This window comes from Podarcis filfolensis, assembly GCF_964270895.1.
Source record: "Podarcis filfolensis genome assembly, chromosome: W".
In the NCBI taxonomy this organism is placed as follows: Eukaryota; Metazoa; Chordata; class Lepidosauria; order Squamata; family Lacertidae; genus Podarcis; species Podarcis filfolensis.
Window position 1 is genome coordinate 38,717,362 of NC_139619.1, and position 25,667 is coordinate 38,743,028.

The 25,667-nt window shown below is 50.6% G+C and overlaps 1 pseudogene across 1 annotated transcript in view; it reads right to left on the reverse strand.

Moving 5' to 3' along the window:
- LOC310753811 (inositol polyphosphate 5-phosphatase OCRL-like) overlaps positions 1-25,358 on the reverse strand; it is an 863,084-nt pseudogene extending 837,726 nt beyond the window's left edge. The window contains exons 1-11 of the transcript in view: positions 25,252-25,358; positions 24,966-25,169; positions 23,254-23,436; positions 22,437-22,532; positions 22,114-22,302; positions 13,726-13,755; positions 11,785-11,894; positions 3,595-3,730; positions 2,991-3,101; positions 2,362-2,527; positions 1,355-1,508 (exon numbers count right to left, since the gene is read on the reverse strand). The product of the transcript in view is annotated as an inositol polyphosphate 5-phosphatase OCRL-like (transcript). The remainder of the gene's footprint in view (positions 1-1,354; positions 1,509-2,361; positions 2,528-2,990; positions 3,102-3,594; positions 3,731-11,784; positions 11,895-13,725; positions 13,756-22,113; positions 22,303-22,436; positions 22,533-23,253; positions 23,437-24,965; positions 25,170-25,251) is intronic.
- Between the last annotated feature and the right edge of the window lie 309 nt (positions 25,359-25,667).

Consider the following 25,667-nt stretch of genomic DNA (forward strand, 5'->3'; position numbering starts at 1 on the left):
GGGCAATGCAGCACACAGCAGCTGGTGAACCATGCCTCCTGCCTCCTTCCCATCTTCCTCTCCAGAAATGTTCAGGGTGGTTAGTTCTAGCTCAAGCTACCACATTCAAGAGAAAGAGAAAGAGAGGAGGGGGGAGCAAGAGAGCTTTAGGAGCACAGCAGTGGCAAGCAGCCCATCACTAAAAGGAGTTGGCAAGGATGGAGAATTTGATCCCCTCATCCCCAGGGCAGCTGTTGATTAGGACCCAGTTCATCCCCCCTCCCCTCCCCCCCCCGCCGTAAATACTCCCCGCCCCTGGAGAGAGAGAGAGAGAGAGAGAGAGAGAGAGAGAGAGAGAGAGAGAGAGAGAGAGTATTGGTGTGGGGAATGACACATACTGTATCAGAGTCTTAGTGCAAGAGTAGCTGGTGCATGCTAAAATACACAGGAGCCTTGCTGGGTTAGATCAGCATTTTGTTCCCAGAATGGCCAACCACATGCCCTTGGGAGTCCATAGGGACACGGGGACAAGAGCACTCTGTCCATCATGTTCCCCAGAAACTGGTAATCAAAAGCATGTGGTTTGTGATAATAGTGGCAAGAAATAGCCCTGACCGGTAGCCACTGATAAACATATCCTCCATGATTCTAAATGTCTACAGCTGTCCAAATTGACAGTCACCACTGTCTCCTTGTGGCTAGGATAATACACCCAAGTATATCTGATTTCGAGAGGAGTGACATTTCCCTGAGCCACCCCAAAGCAGCCACTACCGCTTCCCAAATGCCAGTGCTCAGGTGGTAAGAGTAAGCCAGAGTGGCATAGCCTGTGCAGCAGTGGCTGAGCACAGAGACAAGGAGAAAACTGGCTCTTGGGGCCAGAGGGGGCTGGCGCCTGCATCATGAGAATGGGCTTTCTGCCTCCGTGCTGCCAATCGCAAGTAGACCCAGAGTCAAGCAGCGCAAAATCAGTTACAAGCAGTGCTGGCAAATTCTGGTTTCGTCTCCGTTCTCCTCTGCCGAGTTCTACAAGGGCCACGTTGAGACTAGGGAAGAGCAAAAGACAACCAAGGGTGTTAATGGCACAGGCCCTGAGAAGAGAAAGAAACAGCCCGTTGGCTGAACAGTATCTGGGCAGATGGCAGGGAAATGCACACGGTTCAGTGGCCCTGCGAAAGGGCAGGTGGGAGGACCAGAACCTGCGATGACTCAGTCAAGGCAAACAAAGGGCATGAACAGCACACAGGAAGCGGATGCACAGCTACAGAAGCTGAAGCTGAATCCAGCGGAGGACCCCCAGCCCCCACATTTCTGAGTGGAAGAGCAGCTGTTTTTCAAGCAGGCAAGCAGAGTGGGAAGGGTAGACATTCAGCACAAGGCTTCCAAGGAGGTCCTGAAGCAGCTTGGTAGGTAGCTCCCACTGATGGTGAGGAAATAGTCCTTGCCAGGGTCAAGGTGAAGGACAAAGATAGCCTCAGTATGATCTTCCTTGCTGACGTACACATCCAGGGAAATGTCCCCTGTCTCACCTAAAACGGGAGGAGGTCAGGTAGATACACTCTTTGGCACAGCCAAGTTGGCTTGTCTGTAAATTAAAAGTGAAGACAGTGAAGAATTGAACAGAAGGACACAATACGAGCCTGCTGGATCAGGCCAATGGCCCATCTAGTACAGCATCCTGTTCTCACAGGTGTATGGGGGAAACCTTAACTTCAAGAATTAGGAAAAGAAGCGACTCAGTTCCCCACCCCACCCCACTTTCCTCTCTAGTCCTCCAAAGCAGCAGCTGCACAGAAGATGGTGACAGGATACTGGGGGGTGAGAGAAAGTGATCCTAAAAAAAGAATATAAAAAGGGAAAGCATTTATTTGTCTCCTAAAGGATTTTTGCGCCCCAATGTAACTTTCTTTTTTAGTTTACATTTCATTGAGTTTTTAAAAGTTTGGCTAGTTCTATATGTTCCCCAAGATATTTTTGTGCCTCCACAACATAAAAATAGGCATTATTTTTTTTTAAAAAAGTAATTTTTGGACGGACTGCTCTCACTGGTTCCCTGCGATGCCAAAAGGTGTTTGGGGACCCTCCAGCATTGTTTGGCTTCAATTCATTTGTGTGTGTGTGTGTGTGTGTGTGTGTGTGTGTGTTTAAAGCTGGTCACACACACTTTTACACTTTGGGCTCAGCTGCTTTGACGTGTGGCCCTTGGAGGCTTGAGCATGGGGCAATGCAGCCCACAAATGTTAAGCCTCCCCTGCTCTACCAAACTCCCAAGGTTTGAGGGAGGAGGGTTGGGAAGAGGAGGAGAAAAGGAAGGCCTTCCCTAGATGACCCTTGGGGTCCCTTTCCAACTCTACAGTTCTCTGATTCCAGAGAGAGACGCGCTGGGCTCCAAGTATCCCTCACAGGGCTCAGCGCGAAGCCATGGCTTCCAATACTGGCTGTCACTGAGCTTGAGGATAAAGGAGAAGTGGAGGGTGACCTGCCCGTTGTTTGTGATCTGGAACTTCTCCTTCTGCAGCTGCCGGAACTTCACATTCTCAAACGGAAACTGCAGAGCAAAAGGGGGGGGGGGGAGGAAAGAGAGTGCTTGCCTTCAGCAGAGGCAAGGAAACGTGCTCCAGGGGGAAGTTTGTCCTTGGCCCCGGGCTCTCATTTAGGGGACTGCACATGCAACAGGTCCACGTGGGGCTCTCCAGATATTGCTGCACTTGCCACTGGCCATGTTGGCTGGGGATGATGGGAGTTGTAGTCCAGCATCTGGAGGGCACCACGCTGGCTACCCCTGGAGTCTTTGCCTGCGAGGAAGAGGAAGAGGCTGCCGCTCAGTGGAAGGGCATCTGCCTTGCATGCAAAGGTCCCAGGTTCTATCCCCAGCATCTCCAGGTAGGGCTGGGAGAGATCACCCGGAAATCCTGGGGAACCGCTCAAGACTGAGCTAGATGGGCCAAGGGCTTCTTTCCCCCCTGGTCTTTTTGCAGCAAACCCTCTCTAAGGGGTTGGAGAGGATCCTATTCGTCTTTACCTCCCTCCAGGGAGGGAAGGAATTCGTTCTCCATCCTGTCCATCAACTGAACAATATCCTCAAACACTTTCCGGTACCGTCGGTCATCCACAACCTTCACCTATGGGGGGGCAGAGCACATTTGTTGGGGCTATGGACTGAAAGGGGGGGTATGAGTTAAGAGCAGAAAGGCCTGATGCACCCACATGTTCCCAGCCCTGAAAGAGGCAAGTACTGTAACTCTGAGAGCTTCCCCAGGATGGCAGCGGCTGTGACTTCCAGAGCCAATGGGCTGAAGCCAAATGCTCCAAGCCAAGTACCACAGAAGCTCCATTGCATGAATGGAGCCAACGGTTAAGGTATACATTTCATCCCATGTGGTCTGCCATGCCTGCAGGAGCAGCGTGTACTCAGAAGAGTGGAGAATGGAAGCCTAGGGATTTAATAGAGCCAAAACCTGCCCACTCCTTGCACCGGAAGTCATTGGCCAAGGAGGAGCTCTGTGGAAAGGGGCCTGGTTGTTGGTCAGGGCCTGCCCAGATTCGAGGAGGTGCCACATAGCAGGCAACTAAAAACCCTGAATAGACGATAGCCCTGGCCAGGGCAGGTCTTACCCCTGTGAGGAAGAGGGAGCTGACGGGCTTGTGGTCGCTCCTTTTCAATTCCATGTGGCTTCGGTAGCTGAGCTGATTCACGCTGCCTCCTCTCCAGAGGATTGGCTCACACCATGCTGGCACACGGCACTTCCCACTGCAAGGAGACAGTTGGACTGGCTGAGGCAACACACAAGGCTCACACAGTCCAACTTTGGCTCCACACACGGCCTGTGATCTTGACCACGGTCAAGAGCTGGAGATGATGGGGCTTGGGAGTCCAACTTCTGAAGGGGTGGACCTTGCAGGTGTGCAGGCATTTTGCCTCATGGAGAGAGTTGTCAGGAAATCAAAAGCTGCCATCTACCAGGTCAGAATGAATTTCTGACCTCCCCCAGTTTGGATTCCTACATTGCAGGGGGTTGGACTAGATGACCCTTGTGATCCCTTCCAATCCCACAATTAATTAATTAAGTCTCCTCTGGCTGGCAGCAGCTCTCTGTGGCCCAATCCTTTTTCAGGTGGAGGTGCCTTACAACTTGAGACTCTGCATACAAAGCATATGTGAAATATACTCAGAGTCGTAAAGTGATTTCATGCTCTTTATTCAGCTCATAGTGGTGAGGAGGAATGAATGAATGTCCCCTCAAAGTATCTGCTTTATATACATTATTTACACACTGGGCTGCACATGATTGGCTAATTCTGGAATTCTACTGTAAGCCAATCAGGTTGTGGATTCACTTATATCTGGAGCATGATTGGGTGGTTCCTGCCAACCAATCATACTGCTGCATTGTTCTAGGACCAATCAGACTGCTGCATTCTGAATCCTATTGTTCTAGGACCAATCAGACTGCTGCAATTTGGATCCTATTGTTCTAGGACCAATCAGACTGCTGCAGTTTGGATCCTATTCAACTCAGTACATAACAATATGGCACACCACCAAATGATGATCCTTCCCCAAAGCAAGGGGCCCCGTTATTCTTGTTCAGACACTATTTTTTCAGTGATCCAAAAGACCCTTTCTGGCACCTGAAATGCTGCCCAAAGGAGCCTGCCGTTTTTCGGCTTCGTCACTACATGTTCCGCCTGTCCTTTTGATTTCCCCATTACCACAGCAAGAACAATGAAACTAGCAGGCCTAGGTGGCTTCTGACAGTTGTCAAGAACCACAAGAATATGCCAAATCATGGATGGTGAGGCTCAATGGCTACTAGCCATAATGGCCACAGAACATACTCCACCAAGAGAAGCAGTATGGCTTGGAGGAGGGGAGCGTGCTGTTGCACCCAGGTCCTGTTTGTGGGCTCCCCAAGAGGCATCTCATTGGCCAATGTGAGAACAGGATGCTGGGCCAGATGGACCAATGGCCTGATCCAGCAGGGCTGCTCTCATGCTCTTATGCCCTGGCAGACTCATCTTGAGAGAGCACCAAGTCTAATTCCCAGACTTCCTTGACACAAAGAATATTCTCATTCAGCCTGCTGCACCTTTCAAGGAACTGCAACACCGCTTATACACGCCATGAAACAGAGGATGCTGGTTATCAGGACAAATGTGGGGGATGTGGGAATGTTCAGGGGTGCAGGAGAGGATATATTGTGAGATTATATCCTAATCCAACTTGTGCTAACAAGTTCCCAAAATATCAGCAGAGTTTATAGACATTCCCCTTTAAGTTCGCAATGGTAACGCTTGCACAGGTTCGCTAGAACCTCTATAATAATTACTCTGGTAATTTCCCCTTTGTTCCCTCTTAAAATACAAGACACGACACAGTCTTTATAAAAGTATAAAAGAGTTTACTCACGTTCTGTTCACAATATGATCCCAGAAGGCAGACAGGCTTAAAAAGGTTACATGCATTCGGAATCTATCTTATAGCAAGATAGTCCTTTCCTCCTCTCTTGGCTAAGAGCCAAGAGAGCATCTTTAGATGCTTCTTCTTCGAAAGAAAAATGGCAGAGAGAGAGATAGCTGCCTGCCCTGTGCTTTTATCATTTACCTGCACAGGTGAGGCCACACCCACCTCTGGTCACATGCGGAGAAAGTCCGTCCCCAGGAAGTTTACCTGCTTGCTAGACAGACATCCCTCCCCATGTTCTAACATGTACACTCTAGGAATGTTGTCATTGACTGCTCCTGTGTTTACATCCCACATACCCCTTCTCAGGCAATACAACATACACAAAACATAAACAACTTTATTCAACCACCCAGAGTCCCAGCTTGACACGTAGATTCTGGAAACTCTCTCTTGGTAGGGGTTTCGTCAGGATGTCAGCAGTCATCTCTTGGGTGCTGCAGTAGGATAGCTCCACAAGTCCATCCTGGATCATCTGGCGTATGTAGTGGTATTTAACCCCAATGTGTTTTGTTCTGGCCAGGAACTTCTCACTCTGCGTCAGCTTCAGGCAACTTTGATTGTCCTCTAGCAAGCTGACAGGCCCTTTTCTCACCAACCCAAAGTCCTTTATGAGTTGATCAAGCCAGGCGATCTCTCTGCAGGCTTCTGTTGCTGCAACGTATTCTGATTCTGTGGAAGATAATGCTACACAGCTCTGTTTATAACTGCCCCATGAAACAGGTCCATCCCCAAACATGAAAACATGACCACTTGTTGATTTATAATCAGCATTATCCCCAGCCCAATCTGCATCAGTATACCCAACCAACTTAGGGTCTCTGACGGCTGGTAACCTTAATTTACAATTCATGGTACCCTTCAAATATCGCACCACCCTCTTTACACCTGCCCAATCATGCTCAGTGGGAGAATTCACTTTTCTGCTAAGAATCCCCACAGCATTAGCTAAGTCAGGTCTACATGTGGTAACTAAATACAAAAGTTTACCAATCGCCGACCTGTAGTCATTGTTGTCTGGCAACTGCTTCGAATCCTGCTGATTCTTCAGGAAGTCAGTAGCCATTGGTGTAGCAACTGGATGTGCGTCTTGCATCTGCATGTGCTCAATCAGCTCGTGGATCTTCTGTCTTTGGCTGAGAAGAAATGAGCCGTCCTCTTCTCTTTCCACCTGGATCCCGAGGTAGTACTGGACATCTCCTAGCTCCTTGACCTCCACCTCTTTGCTAAGGTGTTTTACTATCTGTGTATAGTCTTTTTCACTTGCTGTGGCAATAATCAGGTCATCGACAAAAGCTAAGATATATGAGAATTGTCCATTATTTGACTTACTGTACAAGCACTTGTCAGCATCGCCTTGCTTGTACCCAAGTTGCGTCAGCATTTTATGCAACTTCTGGTTCCAGGCTCTAGCAGCCTGTTTGAGTCCGTAAAGTCCTTTCTGGAGTTTGCACACTAAATGTGCCTCATGTGGTTTTACAAAACCTTTGGGCTGTTTCATGTAAATTTCCTCTGAAATCTGCCCATGTAGAAAAGCGGTAGCAATGTCTATGTGTTTCACCCTCATTTTCTTGGAGGCCGCAATGCTCAAAAGCATTCTTACGCTGCTGTACCTCACCGTTGGTGCAAAAACTTCATCATAGTCTTCACCAAAACGCTGTGAAAATCCCTGTGCTACAAGTCTAGCTTTGTAGCGCTGCACTTCTCCTTCTGACCCCTTCTTAACCTTGAAAACCCATTTACTGCCAATGGCCTTCTTACCAGGAGGCAGCTCAGTGAGTGTCCAGGTCTTGTTCTGATGCAGTGCATCCATCTCCTCCTGTGCGGCCTTCCTCCAGAGACTGGCTTCTGCAGCTGGCATCTCCTGTATTTCTTCCCAAGTGGAAGGTTCCTGTGGAAACGCCGACCCTGCAAAGTAGGACAGCCGTAATGGTGGGACACCTTTGTTGGTTCTGGACGAGCGCCTGACCTCTGGTTCTGCGACTGCATCAGCTTCCTCATCCTCCTCCAACGCAGGCATGTCCCCATCTGAGTCCTCATCTTCGTCTCTGGTGCCGCCAGGGTTCTGGTCCTCTGCGTCTTCTGGTGCGTCGCCTGTAGGGGGCGCTGTAATACTCGAAGGCAGATTAGTACTTTGTGGGGTCTCAAAAGGGAAATATACAAACTCTTGAGTCCTTTCTGACTCATCTGAAGAATCCACAACAGTGTTCTTAGTGTCTACTTTTCCATATTCATCAAAATAAACCGCATGGTATGCATTTGTCTTACCAGTTTGTAAGTCCATAATTCTGTATCCTTTGCCTCCAGAGGCATATCCCACCAGGATACCTGCTTTTGCCCTGGAGTCAAGCTTGTGTCTGTGTTCCTTGGGCACGTGGAAGTAGCACGGACTTCCAAACACACGTATGTGCGACAGATTGGGAGCTTTCCCATGCCAAAGTTCAAATGGTGTGCGCTCTGCACCTTTAGTTGGCAGTCTATTCTGCAAATAGACCGACGTGTATACTCCTTCGGCCCACAGCTTCTGTGGCAAACATGCATCCTTTAGCATGCACCTTGTCATGTCCATAATGGACCTAAACTTTCTCTCAGCTATGGCATTCTGCTGTGGTGTGTAAGGAATTGTGGTTACGTGTGCAATTCCTTCCTTGGCCAGGAGAGCCTGCATTTCATTTGAGCAGTACTCACCTCCATTGTCGCTCATTAACACAGCTGGAGCTCTTTGGAATTTGTTCTTGACCATGGCAATGTATTCCTGGAGCTTGTCCACTGTCTCACTCTTCTCTTTGAGGAAATATACAACACAAAATCTTGAAAAGTCATCCAGAAATATTAAAATATATCTATTCTTTCCCAGTGAGGGAACATTCATGGGTCCACATATGTCAGTGTGCACTATGTCAAGCACTTTGTTGCTTCTTTGTTCTGCACAACGTGGAAATGAACAACAGGTTTCGGGCCCAGATTCACGGCACTTGCAGGAGAGTAAGACTGCGACAGACTGCTAAGGTATGTTGGAAAAGCGAAAGAAGAGGCTTTTCTGTTTGCCGCGGAAGACGTCTTTGATGTCCGGCTAAACTAATTGGCCTGGGAGCCGAGCCAGAGGCATCGTGATTTATGAGCTGCCAAGATAAGAAGTCTTTGGAGGCATAAAGGCTCACGGCTGGCGTTAAGAGGTGGAATGGAGTTTTTCCAAGCCTCTGAAGCTGCTGAGTACCCAAAATTAAATCGGGACAATTATGAGACCTGGGCCCATAACCTGTTGTTGGGATACTGCCAGGGAGATAAGGTCCATCTGAGGCCCCAAGCTCAGTCCCGGACGATCCATCGACCTCCCGTAGTCAGGCAATATCAGCAATTCAGCGACACTAAGCCTCTGGCTTAGAGCACACTCTTTCAGCAGAATTCACACAACAGAAGTTGCACAGCATGAGAGCAGAACTGCATATTTACAGTTTATTAGGCATTGGTCAGAACAAAGAAATCATGACCGTCTCCTCCGACTGCTCAGGCAAGACAGCCTAAATCGAAAGGAACATATAGCATAAACATCCTGTGAGACAGGAACTTACGCAGGGTGTTATACAAACATCCTGCACCCTTTTAAGGTGGAACGGAAATATCCTAACAGGTTTTACAGCCTTCTCAGTAATACAGCTTATGCACTTTGCTGGAGCTTTGTTGCTCTGCTTTACCTGCAAGCCTCTTACAAGATCTCTTTTCTGTAGATCCAGAATGACGTTGGTATCTCTGTGCCCAAGCCTTCTGTGCCATAGGTCCAGATCTGCTTCATCCTTCTGGCTGGAATGTGCCACCTTTGCAGACTGGTTCTCTGAAAGATCAAGCTCATATACACCATTTATTAGCTTTGCTTGAGCAAACACTTTGCCATTTCTAGTCACTTTACATTCTCCATTTCCAAAAGTGATCTGGAAACCTTTCTTGTCCAATGTGGACACGCTGATTAAATTGCAGCTCAGCTCTGGAACATACAAAACTCTAGAGATTGTGTTCTCAATGCATTCATTGTTTATATTGCATTTCAGACTCATGGAACCTGCACCTTTTGCTTTAACAATGTTGCCATCTGCAATCTCAATTTCAGATCCTTCTTCATCATTTATCTCATTAATCTCATTAAAATAGTCCTTTTTATATGAAAAATGCGAACTGGCACCTGAATCTAAAATCCATTTATTACGTCTGTTCTCACGATTCTGGACAGTTAAATTCCTTTCTTGCAGTAGCCATGTGCATTCACATTTCCCCTTCTTTCCCCCTTTTGGCTGAAAGGGGTGGGGTTTCTTTGCTTTAGGAGCCCTGCAATTCTTTGCAATGTGTCCTTCTTTGTTACAATTGAAACAAATCACTTTCTTAGGCATCTCTTTGGACTTTGTACATTGCCTAGATGCATAACTGCTGTCTTTGCTTCTAGCATTTCTCACTGGAGATTCAGCTCTATCTCTGCATTCTTCTTTTAAATAACCAATCAAGTCTTTAAAAGTCAGACCTTGTCTATGATCCATCAAACTTACAAATGCACTAAAGCGTGGTCCAAGTGATGATAACGAAAATGCTATCTTTGTATCTTCATCAAAAGCTTTGGGAGTCAGATCAATTCTTTGAATAATCTCAGTAAACTTGTTGATGTGCTCTGTGAATTCCTCTTTTGAATTCATCCTCAATCTGGTTAATTTACACACCAAGTTTCTGAAGCAGTTTACGCTAGACTCTCCATACACGCGCTCAATATCTCTTAAGATTTGAGACACATCATCTGTACTATTTATTAATGATAGCTGCTCATCACGAAGTCCACTCAAAATTATGTGTCTAGCTTCACTGTTCATGCGTTTCCGAGCACTTATCTTGGCTAAATCCTCCTCAGACGATCCTGTAGGCTGAGGCTTTAAAGCTTCCAAAATGTGCTTATAATCTAAACATGCTATCAAGCGCTGCTTCCAGTGTATGAAATTGTGTTCATTCAGCACAGGCATTCCTAGCTTTGCATCACTATCAAAAGCTGCTCTAGCCATCTTAAAATCCAAAATTTGAAAATTCTTCAAAATTTCAAAATTTCTCAAAATTTCAAAATCAAAATCTCAAAAATCTCAAAATGCAAAACAAATTTTCACTGCCTTGGGTCACTGTGAACTCTGAGGGAAGGGGGGGTTGCTTAATCCCCACTGCACAATGGAACAAAGGACCATGTGCTTACCAGGAAGTTAACTCAGAAAAAATACTACTCAACTCAAAATCACAATCCAACGCAATCCTTCAAAAATACGCAGCAATATTCAAAAATAAGCAGCAATATGCAATACTGGGCCCAATAAAACCTTTGTGGGAATGTTCAGGGGTGCAGGAGAGGATATATTGTGAGATTATATCCTAATCCAACTTGTGCTAACAAGTTCCCAAAATATCAGCAGAGTTTATAGACATTCCCCTTTAAGTTCGCAACGGTAACGCTTGCACAGGTTCGCTAGAACCTCTATAATAATTACTCTGGTAATTTCCCCTTTGTTCCCTCTTAAAATACAAGACACGACACAGTCTTTATAAAAGTATAAAAGAGTTTACTCACGTTCTGTTCACAATATGATCCCAGAAGGCAGACAGGCTTAAAAAGGTTACATGCATTCGGAATCTATCTTATAGCAAGATAGTCCTTTCCTCCTCTCTTGGCTAAGAGCCAAGAGAGCATCTTTAGATGCTTCTTCTTCGAAAGAAAAATGGCAGAGAGAGAGATAGCTGCCTGCCCTGTGCTTTTATCATTTACCTGCACAGGTGAGGCCACACCCACCTCTGGTCACATGCGGAGGAAGTCCGTCCCCAGGAAGTTTACCTGCTTGCTAGACAGACATCCCTCCCCATGTTCTAACATGTACACTCTAGGAATGTTGTCATTGACTGCTCCTGTGTTTACATCCCACAGGGGAAAGGAGCCAAAACATTTCCAGAGCAGGGATGGCTTGAGGAAGACAACATATCACAGCCTTGCATTTCACAACTCGCCTAGCAGCCTTTGGCAACCCGGAATTCCATGCAAGCAAAGCGAGCAGGTGAAGGAGAGCTGGATCTCTCTCTTCCTCCGTGGCTTGGTGTCCATTCTGGCTGCAGAGGAAAGGAAGTCCGTCCAGCCCTCAACTCTACCCTCCTCCAACAGCTTGCTTAGCAGAAAGCCATGTTTAAAATCTATGTTTTACTAGCCTGCTCAGGAGGATGGAAAGGCAGGACACTACTAGCATCTCAGCAGACTAGGAAAAACAAACAAGCCTTGCAGAAGAATGATTGAGAGGATTTACTTACAAAGGCTCAACTATCAAGCAGGCGCTTACCTGGAGTCCCAGCGATCTGTTTTAGAGTCAAGTTTGTACGTCGGGATGCACTTGATCTCTCCCTCTGTGAAATCAGCAAAAGCTGTCTTTTGGGTACACTGAATGTTTAGCTAAAGCCAAAAAGAAATCGCTAATCAGCAGAGAAGCAAAAGACCCCCTTTTGCCTGACAATGGAGTCAATTAACAGCCACTGTTGTCCTGGAAGACCAAGGTGAAGTACTAGTAGGTTAAAGGTAAAGGTAAAGGGACCCCTGACCATTAGGTCCAGTCGTGGCCGACTCTGGGGTTGCGGCGCTCATCTCGCGTTATTGGCCAAGGGAGCCGGCGTACAGCTTCCGGGTCATGTGGCCAGCATGACTAAGCCGCTTCTGGTGAACCAGAGCAGCACACAGAAACGGCGTTTACCTTCCCGCCGGAGCGGTACCTATTGATCTACTTGCACTTTGACGTGCTTTCAAACTGCTAGGTTTGCAGGAGCAGGGACCAAGCAACGGGAGCTCACCCCATCACGGGGATTCGAACCGCCGACCTTCTGATCGTCAAGCCCTAGGCTCTGTGGTTTAACCCACAGCACCACCCGCGTCCCTACTAGTAGGTTAGACAAGTGCAAAAAAAGGGGTATACCTGCTGAAATCTTATACACAATTATTAAAGGTACAGGATGCTTGTGCATTTTTGCCCCATGTCATCTTAAATTACTTTGCGAAATCAGACGACAGGAAAATCCTCTAACTCAGGAGCAGCAGACACGTGGCCCTCACAATGCTGCAGAACTACAATTCCCATCATCCCTGATTACTGGCCATGATGGCTGGAGCCAACAGGAACTGCAGCTCAGTAACATCTGGCAGACCACAGGTTAGCCATACCTACAATATGCAATGTTATATGTACCAATAATCCATACAAACTGTTAACAACCACCAGAATACACCCCCGACACTATGAGCAACTGCAAAACCATCCTTTTGCATCCTACGTTGGCTCCCAGGACGTTTCTGAGCACAATTCTGAGTGTTGGTGCCAACCTTTAAAGCCCTAAATGGCCTCAGCCCTGAAAGAGTGTCTCCATCCCCATTGTTCAGCCCAGGCATCAGGGTCCAGCACCGAGGGCCTTCTGGCGGTTTCCTCACTGCGAGAAGCGAAGTTACAGGGAAGCAGGCAGAGGGCCTTCTGAGTAGTGGCACCTGCCCTGTGGGACACCCTCCCGTCAGATGTCAAGGAGATAAGTAACTATACAGCCTTTAGGGAAGTTTTTAATGTTTTATGATGGTTTTGCGTATGTTGGAAGTCTGAGGCTGCCCCCCCTTGCCTTCCTTGCAGCATCCTTCTCAAAGGGCTAAGGCATGACTACGCTCACAGAGTTTAAATCCACCATAAGGTGCAGCAATCAGGCCTCTGTTTCAACACAAAATACCAATGATCCTTATGCCAAGTGGGAGAAAGGTCGTCAACATGATGAACACACAAACCTTGGAGAGAAAAATGTAAAACAAAAAGCACCAGCAATTTAATAGGACTTATTGGAAGTATCTGCTGATAAGAACATGTGAGCAATGCAGATTTTCCAGACAGATGCAAAACCTAGAGCAGGAAACCTTAGACCTTTAGATATTGCTGGACAGCAGCTATGCTGGGGCTGATGGGAGTCCAACAACATCTGGAGCGTGTGCTGAGCTAGGAAAGCCCTCTAACTGGGAAATGCAGAGCAGTCCTACTTATTCCAAGGCAACCCTCCAACTTAATTGGGACTTGCTTCTAATTCAGGTTGCACAAACCTGCAACCTTAAAAAGCATTTGTAGAAGTCGCAGTCATCCTATGTTCTTTGCTCCTAACTGCCTGAAAGTGGCTTCTCTAGCCTAGGCTGGGGTATCCCAGACAAAGGAAATAAACAGGGCAATATCCTAAACCACCACATATAACACAAAGATGTCTCTCACCTGGTCGTAGGTCAGAAGTCTCTGAAGCTCATTTTTAGTGATCAGATGACAATGCTGGAAAAAAGCAAAGCAACCACAGCTACAGGCTAGCTCACGGGGTCGGGGGTCGGGGGACAGCCTGCTGCCACTTCCTGCAATATGTAGTAAGACTGATAACTAGGATTGGGCAGTATGATCATATTAGGCTAATGCTCTGTGAACTAGACTGGCTCTTGAACTGCTTCCAGGCCCAATTCAGAGCATCCCATTTGGCCTTTCAAGTGTTTCAAGGTTTGGGGAAAGGGTACCAGAAGAAGGCCCACTTATGTTTGCACTGCCTCTCCACTGACTAGAATCCCTTTCCCAGGGAACTCCTGCTCTTTCAAGCATGGCAGGGCCTTTTCAGTCATGGCACCCGACCTTTCAGAATAATCTCCCAAAGAGGTTCACCTGGCCCCTGCTTTGATGTCCTTTCAGCAAAGACTTTTAGAATTTCCCCTGGTCCGTTAATTCATGGGCAGGGCGCTTGTGGCCCTCCAAACCCTGCTGTAGAACACAGGAACATAGGAAGCTACCTTATATTGAGGCAGACCATTGACCCATCAAGCTCAGGACTGACTACATGGACTGGCAGCAGCTTTCAGGCAGAGATCATGCCCAGCCCGATCTGCACACACTGGTGACTGAGCCTGGAACCTTCTCCATGCAAAATGGCCGCTCTGCTTTCGCGTTACTGCCCTTAACAAACTGCAACTCCCACCCCGATCACTGGAGAAGTTGCCCACAGTCAGGGAATCAGGAGCAGGAGCACTGGGGAGAGAGGATTGGGAGAGTGAAGGGGAAGAATCCGAGGGCAGCGTAGGGGAGTATGACAGTGGCCCGAGAGATTCCATGAGCTTCTCCAGCGAATCAGAAGATTCCCAGAAGGGGGCGCCGATGGTCAGGGCAAGGGGGGTCCCAGGGGGGACGCACCAGAAACAAGGAGCCAGAGGGGAACCCCAAAGCAGCAGTGGAGGATCGGGACCAGTTTCCCCACCAGAGCGTAGTGGGGGGGAAGAGTCACATGTGTCAGGGGCAGTGTCTCCTCCAGAGAGGGAGTCAGGGCTGACCCCGCCTCCAACGGAGGGGAGGTCAGTTGCAGCTAGCCCCCCCGAAGGGGGAAGCAGTGACAGCAGCAGTGGAACGGTCAGGAGGAAAGCTGCTGGCTGGGCGCGCGCGCCAAGTTCAAATGTGCAGGCGCGCGGAACAGCAGGAGACCCGGATGGGGAACCAGCTCCTAAAGCCCGCCGGAGGGAGGGAGAAGGCTCAGGGGAATCAGTGGGAGAAGAGGCTAGAAAGGGCGGAACCCCGGCGGGCAGGCGGACCCAGAGGAGAAAGGAGCAGCGGAGAAGGTGGAGCAAGGCTAGAATCTTAAATTGGTGTCAAGGGGGAGGAGACTCAGACGGAGCATCAGCGATCTGACACTTGAGACGTGGAGCTGCGCGCTGCGGCTCTGGAAGTGAAACTGAACTTCAATAAAGACTTTTATACTTAACAACGAAGCAGCGTTGGTCCTTTGTGAGCTGGGACCTAGGGTAGCTCTGACAGTATGCTCCGTCTGCCATAAAAACCTCGCAGCGTGAGTTGGTGCAGCGAGGGGCAAGACTTGGTGTTTTGCGAGCTCACGAAGATAGGCAAAGATGACTACAGAGAGCCAGGTGAAAGAACTGCAAGAAGCAGTCACGACGCTTTACGCAGAAGTAGCAGCATCCAGGAAAAGAGAAGAAGAAGAAGTAGCGCTCTGCCGGGATCTGCAGGCCAGGTGGGACCGTTGGGGGAAAGAGGGGCTGCCAGGACCCAAACTGGAGGGAGTTGGCCTCGGGAAGAGGGGGGGCAGCCTAGTAGCCCACTTCGATGGGAACCTGCAGCAATACCCTAACTTCAGAGCTGACGTGGTTTACGCGCTCAATTTGCTTCGGAAGGACTTTAGAGATGAGGAAGAGAAAGTGGGCTTCATAATCACTCATTTGCATGGGGAAGCAAAAGCGTGGCTGCGGAATTTGTGGCGCGAAGAAGACCCCGCCCTCAAAGATTCCGATGCATTTATCAAAGCTATGGACGCTTGCTTTAAATCTACGGTAGATGTAGATGTTGCTCGGAGGGAAATGCATGGACTACAGCAAGGGAAAGCGACGGTGAGGCAATATCACTCACGCTTTTTTGCCTTATTGAACGTGCTGGGCTGGGAGAAGGACTCTATTGCTGTCAGAGACCTGTTCTGGGAGGGGCTAAGTGGAGAGGTGAAAGATGAGCTGGCAAGAGGGGAACGACCGCAAAGTACCCAAGAAGTTGCCCAAAGAGCGTTGGCGATTGGTGTGCGCCTGGAAGGACGCCCTTGGAGCAGGGAGGAAGGACGTAAGGCAAGCAGCCCAGCCAGGACAACCCCTTTCTTTCCCAGAGAGGCGGGGCGGGCGCTGTCCATGCCTCCTTTGGGAAGGGGAGAAGAGCCGATGGAGATTGGCGGTGCCAGGGCTCAGACTGCCAGCAGAGCCCAAACACCGGGAGCAGTCAAGGCGAAGGCTCCTAGAGGGACCAGGAAGTGCTACATCTGCGACAGTGCTCAGCACATGGCCAAAGAGTGTCCCCAGAGGCTCCAGAAGCACACTGCAGCCTCAGCAACAGTAAAGGGAACAAGTCAGCAGCCGAAACAGCTGCAGGGGGAAGAAGACGCCTGGTTGGAAACAGAGCCACTGGGGCCCAACCAGGCAAGTCAGTGAAGCAGTCCCCAGAGATTTTACAGCCCACAGACCCCCTCCCACCCAAACCAGTGGTGCAACTCACCGCATCGCTCCAGTTGCCCACTGGGCACACCATGCAAGTACCAATAACCATTGACTCTGGGAGCAACGCAGACTTTATAGGAGTGGACTTTATCAAGCAACATCGCATAGCACTCATGCCAGCCACGATGCCCCTAAACGTCGTCACGGTCGATGGCAGGAAGCTACTGGGAGGAGAGGTGGTACAGCAAACACCACCGATGGTGATGCAAATTGGAAACCACCGCGAAGTCATCAGCTTCAACGTCACCCACCTGTCAGACACGCCCATAGTGTTGGGTATGAGTTGGCTGGATAGGCACAGCCCGGCATTAGCATGGTACCAGCGTCAATTGACCTTCTGCTCCTCCTACTGCGCAGAACACTGCATCCAGACCCGCCAGGAGGAGGAGGGGCAAGAGGATGAACCGCAGTTACACCTAGGCATGGTGCAAGCGGTACCCAACAAGTACAAGGAGTTTTTGGAGGTCTTCTGCGAGAGGGAAGCGGATAACCTGCCTCCCCACAGGCCTTACGACTGCAAGATTGACCTCCTGCCGGGAGCGACGCTGCCGACTGGGAAACTGTATTCCATGTCTGAAGACGAACTGCAAGAACTCAGGGAGTTCATAGATCACAACTTGAAGCGGGGGTTCATCCAAGAATCTAAAGCAGTGGGGGGCAGTCCCGTGTTTTTGTGAAGAAGAAGGACACGCCCCAACGCAGGCTCATAGTTGATTATAGGATCATAAATTCCAAAACAAAGCCCGCAGCATTCCCCATGCCCAAGATCGACGACCTGCTCGCGACGGTGAGGAAGGGACGGATCTTCACCAAGTTGGATCTACGAGGGGCGTACAACCTTATACGCATGCGGGAGGGCGATGAGTGGAAGACAGCCATGTTTACACCTTTAGGCACCTATGAATATCGCGTAATGCCTTTTGGTCTGCAAAATGGCTCCCATACCTTCCAAGCTTTCATGCATCACGTGTTAGCGGGACTCCTCTACAAGAAGTGCGTTTGCTTCCTGGACAACATCCTGGTCTTCTCGGAATCGCAGGAGGCTCACGAGAGGGACGTCAAGGAGGTCCTGCAGAGGCTACGGGAGCACAGACTTTACGCCAAATTAGAGAAGTGCCAGTTCGACATGACGGAGGTGGATTTCCTGGGCTACAAGCTGTCCGACAAGGGACTCGCCATGGACAGCACCAAGGTCCGCGCGGTGTTGGACTGGAAGAGCCCGCGCAATCGGAAGGAGGTCCAGAAGTTCGTCGGCTTCGCCAACTTTTATAGCAAGTTCATCAAAGGGTTCGCGAAGGAGACGGCGGCCATCACGGACACCCTCAGCTCCAAGAAGAAGAAGTTCACCTGGACGGACCAGGCGGAGCAGTCCTTTCGGAGACTCAAGCGTCTCTTCGCGTCCGAAGAACAGCTGCTACATGCAAACCCCAGCAGACCAATGAGGGTTGAGACGGACGCCTCGGACAGAGCGGTGGGGGCCGTCCTGTTGCAGCAAGATCCGCAAGGGGAATGGAGGCCGTGCGCATTCTACTCCAGGAAACTCAGCAAGGCGGAACAGAACTACACCATCTGGGACAGGGAGTTGCTGGCCATTCATGCAGCTTTCAAGGTGTGGCGCCACTTCCACGTTGGAGCCAGACACACAGTGCAAGTCCGCCCGGACCATAAGAACCTGGAGTACTGGCGCACGGCGCGGTTCCTGAACCAGAGACACATTCGCTGGGCGGAGTTCTTTGTGGATTTCGATTTCCGGATAGAATACATCCCGGGAGACAACAACGTCATGGCGGATGCACTATCCAGGAAGCCGCAGTATCTCGAGGAAGCGGCGCCGGTGGCGGCCAAGCACATTTTCGCACCGAAAGCGTGGGCGTGCGCTTCAGCTGCCGTGGACCTGGACGCGGTGCGTCGAGCGCTGCAGACGGATTCGTTCGCACAATCCAAGATGGAGGAGGTGCGAAAAGGCACAGCGAAGGACGACGAGTTCCAGATACGAGACGGACTGCTCATCCGCAGAGGGGCTCTCTACGTGCCCGGAGACGACCTCCGCGCGAAAGTCTTGCAGCAGCTACACGACGCGCCCAGCGCTGGGCACTTCGGCAAGGACAAGACGGCGGAATTAGTAACCAGAGACTTTTGGTGGCCCAAGGTGAGGGGAGAAGTCGCGGATTACGTCTCCAGGTGTGACACCTGCCAAAGGGCCAAGCCAGTACACAGGAAGCCGGCGGGTCTACTAGAACCCCTACAGACGCCGCTCGAACCGTGGGAGAAAGTGGCCCTGGACTTTGTCACAGATCTTCCCAGCTCACAAGGCAAAACAGCGGTGCTCGTGGTCGTAGACATGTTCACCAAGATGGCGCACTTTATTCCGTGCGCGAAGGTGGCCACAGTGGAACAGACCGCCAAGCTGTTCATAGACCACGTGTTCAAAGCTCACGGCTTGCCGCGGTCCATCCTGTCCGACCGGGGTCGCCAATTCGTCTCGAGCTTCTGGCAGAAGCTGCTGGGCATCCTGAACGTCAAGATCAACTTAGCGTCGGCACGACACCCGCAGACCAACGGACAAGCGGAGAGGGTCAACGCCATCATGCAGCAGTACCTGCGATGCTACGCCAATCAACAACCCTCGACCTGGGTGGACTACCTACCGCTGGCCGAGTTTGCCTACAACAACACGAAGCAAGGGTCTACAGGAGTGACACCGTTCTTCGCCAATAATGGGCGGCATCCCAGAACTTTCCCGGGGTTAGAGACGAAGGGGGAGGGGGAGCCAAGGGGAGCGGAGCACTTAGCAGCAGAGTTACAGGAGGTCCACGAGCAACTCCGAAGGCAATTGGAACTGGCGAAACACGCCTACAAAATGCAGGCAGACAAGCACAGGAGGGTCGGGGAGGACATCCAGGTGGGGGACTGGGTCTGGTTAGCAGCCCAGGCAGTGCCGGCCAGGACGCTAGCTAAGAGGAAGCTCAAGCACAAGCAGCTGGGACCTTACCAGGTCGCGGCGCAAATCAATCCAGTGGCCTTCCGGTTGACACTCCCGGAGGGCTCCAGAATGCACCCAGTCTTTCATAGGTCAGTGCTCACACCCTACAGGGAACCCCACAGGTTTCAGGCGACAGGGAACGCGCCAGACCCACTTAACGAATCTCCGAAGAGGGAGGGGTCACGGAGGGCGACGCCACTCAACGAGGTCACGGAGATTTTGGACTCGAGGTGGGGGGAAGAGGGGGTGGAATACCTCCTCGCCAGGGAAGGTACCCCAGCCAGTGCCAACAGGTGGGTACCGTGCTATGCCGTGGAGGAGCACTATCTTAAAGACGAGTTCCATGCACTCTTCCCACACAGACCTATACCGGCAGAGTATTTCGACGACTGGCTCTTCACACCCACACTGTCAGCCAGTACGTTCCAGGGTTTTTCATCAGCTGAAGAGACGACGCCGGACACTAGCTCCTCGGAGGGGTCTCTCTCGGGGTTTGCCACAGACCGCTCCTATTGGTGGGACACTCAACCGGAGGTGGGGTGGCGCAGGGAGCTGCTGCGGGGACCTTTGCAAGCAGTCTCACCAGAGGTACCTGGGGGAGGGGAGGACATGGACGTGTTGGGGGAGGATCCTGGATTCGAGCACATCAGCAGAGAGATGGAAGCAGAGGAAATCGACGTCGACGAGCCCGTTGCGGTTGGGCCGGATCCAGTGGACCGGCTACACACCAGGGGGGAAGAATGGTATCCCGCACTCACACCCACAGGACTGGAGCACCCGGAACCCACACCCGAAGAGGGGGAGGGGGGAAGGGGGGGCTTCGAGGGGGGGATGGATGTCAGGGAATCAGGAGCAGGAGCACTGGGGAGAGAGGATTGGGAGAGCGAAGGGGAAGAATCCGAGGGCAGCGTAGGGGAGTATGACAGTGGCCCGAGAGATTCCATGAGCTTCTCCAGCGAATCAGAAGATTCCCAGAAGGGGGCGCCGATGGTCAGGGCAAGGGGGGTCCCAGGGGGGACGCACCAGAAACAAGGAGCCAGAGGGGAACCCCAAAGCAGCAGTGGAGGATCGGGACCAGTTTCCCCACCAGAGCGTAGTGGGGGGGAAGAGTCACATGTGTCAGGGGCAGTGTCTCCTCCAGAGAGGGAGTCAGGGCTGACCACGCCTCCAACGGAGGGGAGGTCAGTTGCAGCTAGCCCCCCCGAAGGGGGAAGCAGTGACAGCAGCAGTGGAACGGTCAGGAGGAAAGCTGCTGGCTGGGCGCGCGCGCCAAGTTCAAATGTGCAGGCGCGCGGAACAGCAGGAGACCCGGATGGGGAACCAGCTCCTAAAGCCCGCCGGAGGGAGGGAGAAGGCTCAGGGGAATCAGCGGGAGAAGAGGCTAGAAAGGGCGGAACCCCGGCGGGCAGGCGGACCCAGAGGAGAAAGGAGCAGCGGAGAAGGTGGAGCAAGGCTAGAATCTTAAATTGGTGTCAAGGGGGAGGAGACTCAGACGGAGCATCAGCGATCTGACACTTGAGACGTGGAGCTGCGCGCTGCGGCTCTGGAAGTGAAACTGAACTTCAATAAAGACTTTTATACTTAACAACGAAGCAGCGTTGGTCCTTTGTGAGCTGGGACCTAGGGTAGCTCTGACACCCACATTTGCTATAATCTAATCTAATACATCTCTGCCACTCGGTTTATGTTGCTCTCTTTAGATCCGCTGCTATTAAGGTACCTTTTAAATGCTTTAAATTATCTTGAGGTGCATTTCTGATTATTATTTTAAATTAGCCACTCTGGGGAAGAAATCCCCACAATAAACAGAAATTAATGAATGAAGCCCAGCACTCGCTTCCACAGATGTTTAGTATCTGCCTGCCCTGAATGAAGCAGGAGCCTACAGTGCTGGGCACTTCTGGCTGCTCTAGTAGAAACCTTAGTGGTGCAGCTGCAGCAGCAGGGATCGCCGACACTGCACCCTCCTGGTGTTGCTGAAGTGGAACTCTCATGAGCCCCAGTCAGCAAGGCCAATTCTTAGCAATTATGGGAATTTTGGTCTATCAACATTTGGAGAGCACAATGCTGCCTGCCATAAAGAAGGCTGATCACCGAAGAATTGATGCTTTTGAATTCTGGTTCTGGAGGAGACTCTTGAGAGTCCCATGGACTGCAAGAAAATCAAACCTCTCCATTCTGAAGGAAATCAGCCCTGAGTGCTCACTGGAAGGACAGATCCTGAAGCTGAGGCTCCAATACTTTGGCCACCTCATGAGAAGAGAAGACTCCATGGAAAAGACCCTGATGCTGAGAAAGATGGAGGGCACAAGGAGAAGGGGACGACAGAGGACAAGATGGTGGGACCGTGTTCTCGAAGCTACCAGCATGAGTTTGACCAAGCTGTGAAAGGCAGTGGAAGACAGGAGGGCCTGGCGTGCTCTGGTCCAGGGGGTCACGAAGAGGCGGACACGACTAAACGACTAAACAACAACAAATGCTGCCTACCCTGAGCTACACACAGGCAGGAAAGTTACAGAAACATGACTCAATTTGCTTCTCCAGATAGCGGAGACCAACAAGTTACATCAGTCAAGGCTCTCTCCCTCCAAGCCCTCAAAACGCACTCGTTTTCATGATTGTCAGCTGTGGCAGACCCTGGTCAGGGGGCAGGAAGCTCATCTGGGCACAGATATCCTTGTAATCCTGGTTTCGGCGCTCAAAGTCTTCCACATGGGCAGCAAGGTGGGAATTGACCATGCAGAAGCTGGTATTGTTGCAGACAAACCTCGCGGCCACACACCCCTTGTTACCCTGCAGGGGCGGAGCAAAGATGGCTGTTAGTGAGCAAGCAGGAAAGAGGGGGGAACTGGTTGGCAGAGATTAGAAAAACAGATAGACAGACAGAAAGATAGACGTGGGGAATTCCGCTGTCAGGGTCTACTCACCATCTTCCCCATGATGCCTGTGCCCACTGTCTCCCTCATCACTTCCTTGATGCAGCTGAGCTGGTCCTTCCTGACAAAGATGAGCACCAGCTGCACCTAGAAGATGCAAGGTACTGTGATGTCTACCAGCTCTGTTCATTGCTTGCTGTCCTGGGCCGGCTGGATGCAGATAGGAGTGGCAGGTGGCACCAACTGGGGATGCCCCAAGGGAAGAAGGCTCAGAGCCAGGGAACTGGTGGGGGGTCGTCAGAGAGAGAAGAGGGAGCAGACTGTGAGCAAGAGGAGGTGTTGGAAACTGAAGAGGCAGGAGGGCAGGAAGATTCTGCGGCAAACAGCAGCCCAGAATCCGAGGCAGAAGTGGAGGCTGGAGGCGGGGGTCAAGAGGCAGAGATCAGGCAGGCTGCTGAAGAAGCCAGGGGGTCTCCCCATCCTGCTGCGATCAGCTCCCCTCCCTGCTGGTCTCCCAGAACACAGAGAAATTAAGAGGAGGGAGCAAAGACAGGCAAGGTGTCAGAGTCTCAGGTTGCTTGGGAAGGACCAGGGGGAGGAGGAGACTTCAGAGAGTGGTGGGAGGGTAGCAACCTTCAGCCTTCACAACTACCTCACTGGGGCAAGACCTGTTGGGAAAGGTTTCTGTGATCACTAGGCCTGCACGGTTTGGGTTTCTTTGAATAAAGAATGTTGGCTTCTTTTGAATAAAACACCACTGACACCAGGTGTTTTTTCTTGCTGACCTCCTTCTCCTCCTCCTCCTCCTCCTCACTCCAGCTCCTGACAGCTGTCTGGCTGCTGAAGAAATGGGTGGGGTTGGACTTACTTTCTTGTACTTGGATTTGGAACGCAAAGCCTTTTCCACAGCTGTCAGCCACTCTTGCTCCTTTGTCGAGTCCAAGTAGAAGAAAACCTATGTGCTCAGGTCCAGCTCCTGGAACCAAATGCCCAAGTGCCAAAGAGAAGGATGTGGAACTGCAGGAATAGGACTCCAATCGGAACAGACGTGCTGGTTAAATATGCAAAGACAACAGGAGTGTGCAAGGGCAGGCAAAATCAGGACCAAGAACAAACAAGTAATACCAGCCACTTCTTCCTCAGCTTAGCTATTCTGGGCCCCAAAGGAGCTTTGCTAATGAAAGAAAAAAAGCTTTTTCCTTGTATTTTTTAAGATGTGTCGGCCAGCCTGATATCTAAGCACTATCCCAGTAGCCACAGGCAGCCAGAAATTCTTTGAAGGCAAGTGAGTTGGTTGATCTCTCCATTCTTCCTTCACCTGGCAACCTGGTTTCCAGGCTGGCTTTCCGGGAGCAGAAAACCACCTCTCAGATCTGCTGTGCCAAGCTTGTTTGCTAGAAGATTACCCCGTAACACCCTTGTCCTCTTTGCAAACCTCCTAAATGGCTAGCCTTCTGTGTTTCCATGCTGGCCATGAAGGAATGGGCATTCCCCACTCTGAAAACAGCACAGAAATACAGCCTGTCTAGTAAAGGGGTAAAAAGAGCAAGCTAAACAGCCTCTGTAAAACAGTAGCATCTGAAGCTGCTAACCACATACTGATAAACATATCATAAAAGGAGACATGAAAAACAAATGGCCACTGGGTACTACTAACAGTGGGACACGGGTGGCGCTGTGGGATAAACCACAGAGCCTAGGACTTGCAGATCAGAAGGTCAGTGGTTAGAATCCCCACGACGGGGTGAGCTCCCGTTGCTCGGTCCCTGCTCCTGCCAACCTAGCAGTTCGAAAGCACGTCCAAGTGCAAGTAGATCAATAGGTACCGCTCTTGCGGGAAGGTAAACGGTGTTTCCGTGTGCTGCTCTGGTTCGCCAGAAGCGGCTTAGTCATGCTGGCCACATGACCCGGAAGCTGCACGCCGGCTCCCTCGGCCAGTAAAGCGAGATGAGTGCCGCAACCCCAGAGTCGGCCATGACTGGACCTAATGGTCAGGGGTCCCTTTACCTTTACCTTACTTCTAACAGTACAAGGAAATAACCAAAGCAAAAACTTTGTTTGAAGTAGTAAGATTAGCATTATAAGGATGACCCACACCAAGTGTTGGGGGGGGGGTCACACCTCCCTGTCCTCCAGCACAGCTTTTAGGAGGAGTTCCAAAGGTTTTGCTTCAGTTTTGGATTAACTGCATCTTGTCACAATGTCTGAAGCTTCACAAACCGCTTCATTTGAACCATGGCTCATTGAAACAAGCCAACTTCCAATCGTGGGTTTACAAAGCTGGTAAAATGAACCACCATAGGATCTGGACACACCAAACTGTGGTTAATTTAAAATCCAAGTGGAAGCTTCCCAATAGGCTTGGGGTGGGGGACAGGTGTGCAAACCTGGAGGAGAGGCTGCCGTCCTGCTCATAATATGAAGCCACGTTTCAGTATGTGGCACCAAGGGAAATTGCCCACCACAACTAATACTTTCAATTACCCACCCATGTGGCCTGAGTGAACAGGACAGACTTTGCCTGGCACCCAACAATAAAGCTGTCATGTAGATGTCGCTTTCCAGCCCCAACTCTGATACAGGTTCCACTGGTCTTTGCACTTTTGCATGATCTGACCTGAAATTCTGGGTGTTGACATATTCCTTCTCTCTCTTGGCGAGGACGTGCTTGATGAGTCCCTCTCTCTGTCCGGACTGCGTATGTGTGGAAGGCACAAAGAGCTTGCGCATAGTGTGGGTCATTGGGGTTGCTTCTTGCTCATGCTCTCCTTGTCACGGATACGCCTCAGGGAGATGAGAACAGAACTCAAGTAGTCCTTAAAAGCAAGGAGGCGGGAGGGCACAGTACACCTCTAAGGCAACTTACAGCCTGCTTGGTGGCAGCGGTGGGGGTGGAGGCTCCCGGCGGGCACTCATTTGCTGATTCTGCAGGTTTCTTTCCTTCTCCATGAAGTTATCCTCGAATCCCAGAATTCCGGAGAGAGGAAAAGACTTCTGAGGTTAGAGAGGCTTCAGAACCGTTTGGGGACGTTTTGGGAAAGGAACTTAGAAAATACTTAACTGCAGGAAAATGTTCCTGCCTCCCCACAGCACCACATTTGCCGGACAATTGCCTCTCAGCTTATGCACGTTTAGGAAGGATTGTGGAGGCAACAGGTCCTCCCCTCAAGGCCTGTTCCTCTAAAGGAGGTAGACTGGTCTTCTCCAATCCTCTGGCCACTGCTGAGTTTTCCAAACTTGCTGGCATATTGAGTGTAGCACCTTAACAGCATCATCTTTAAC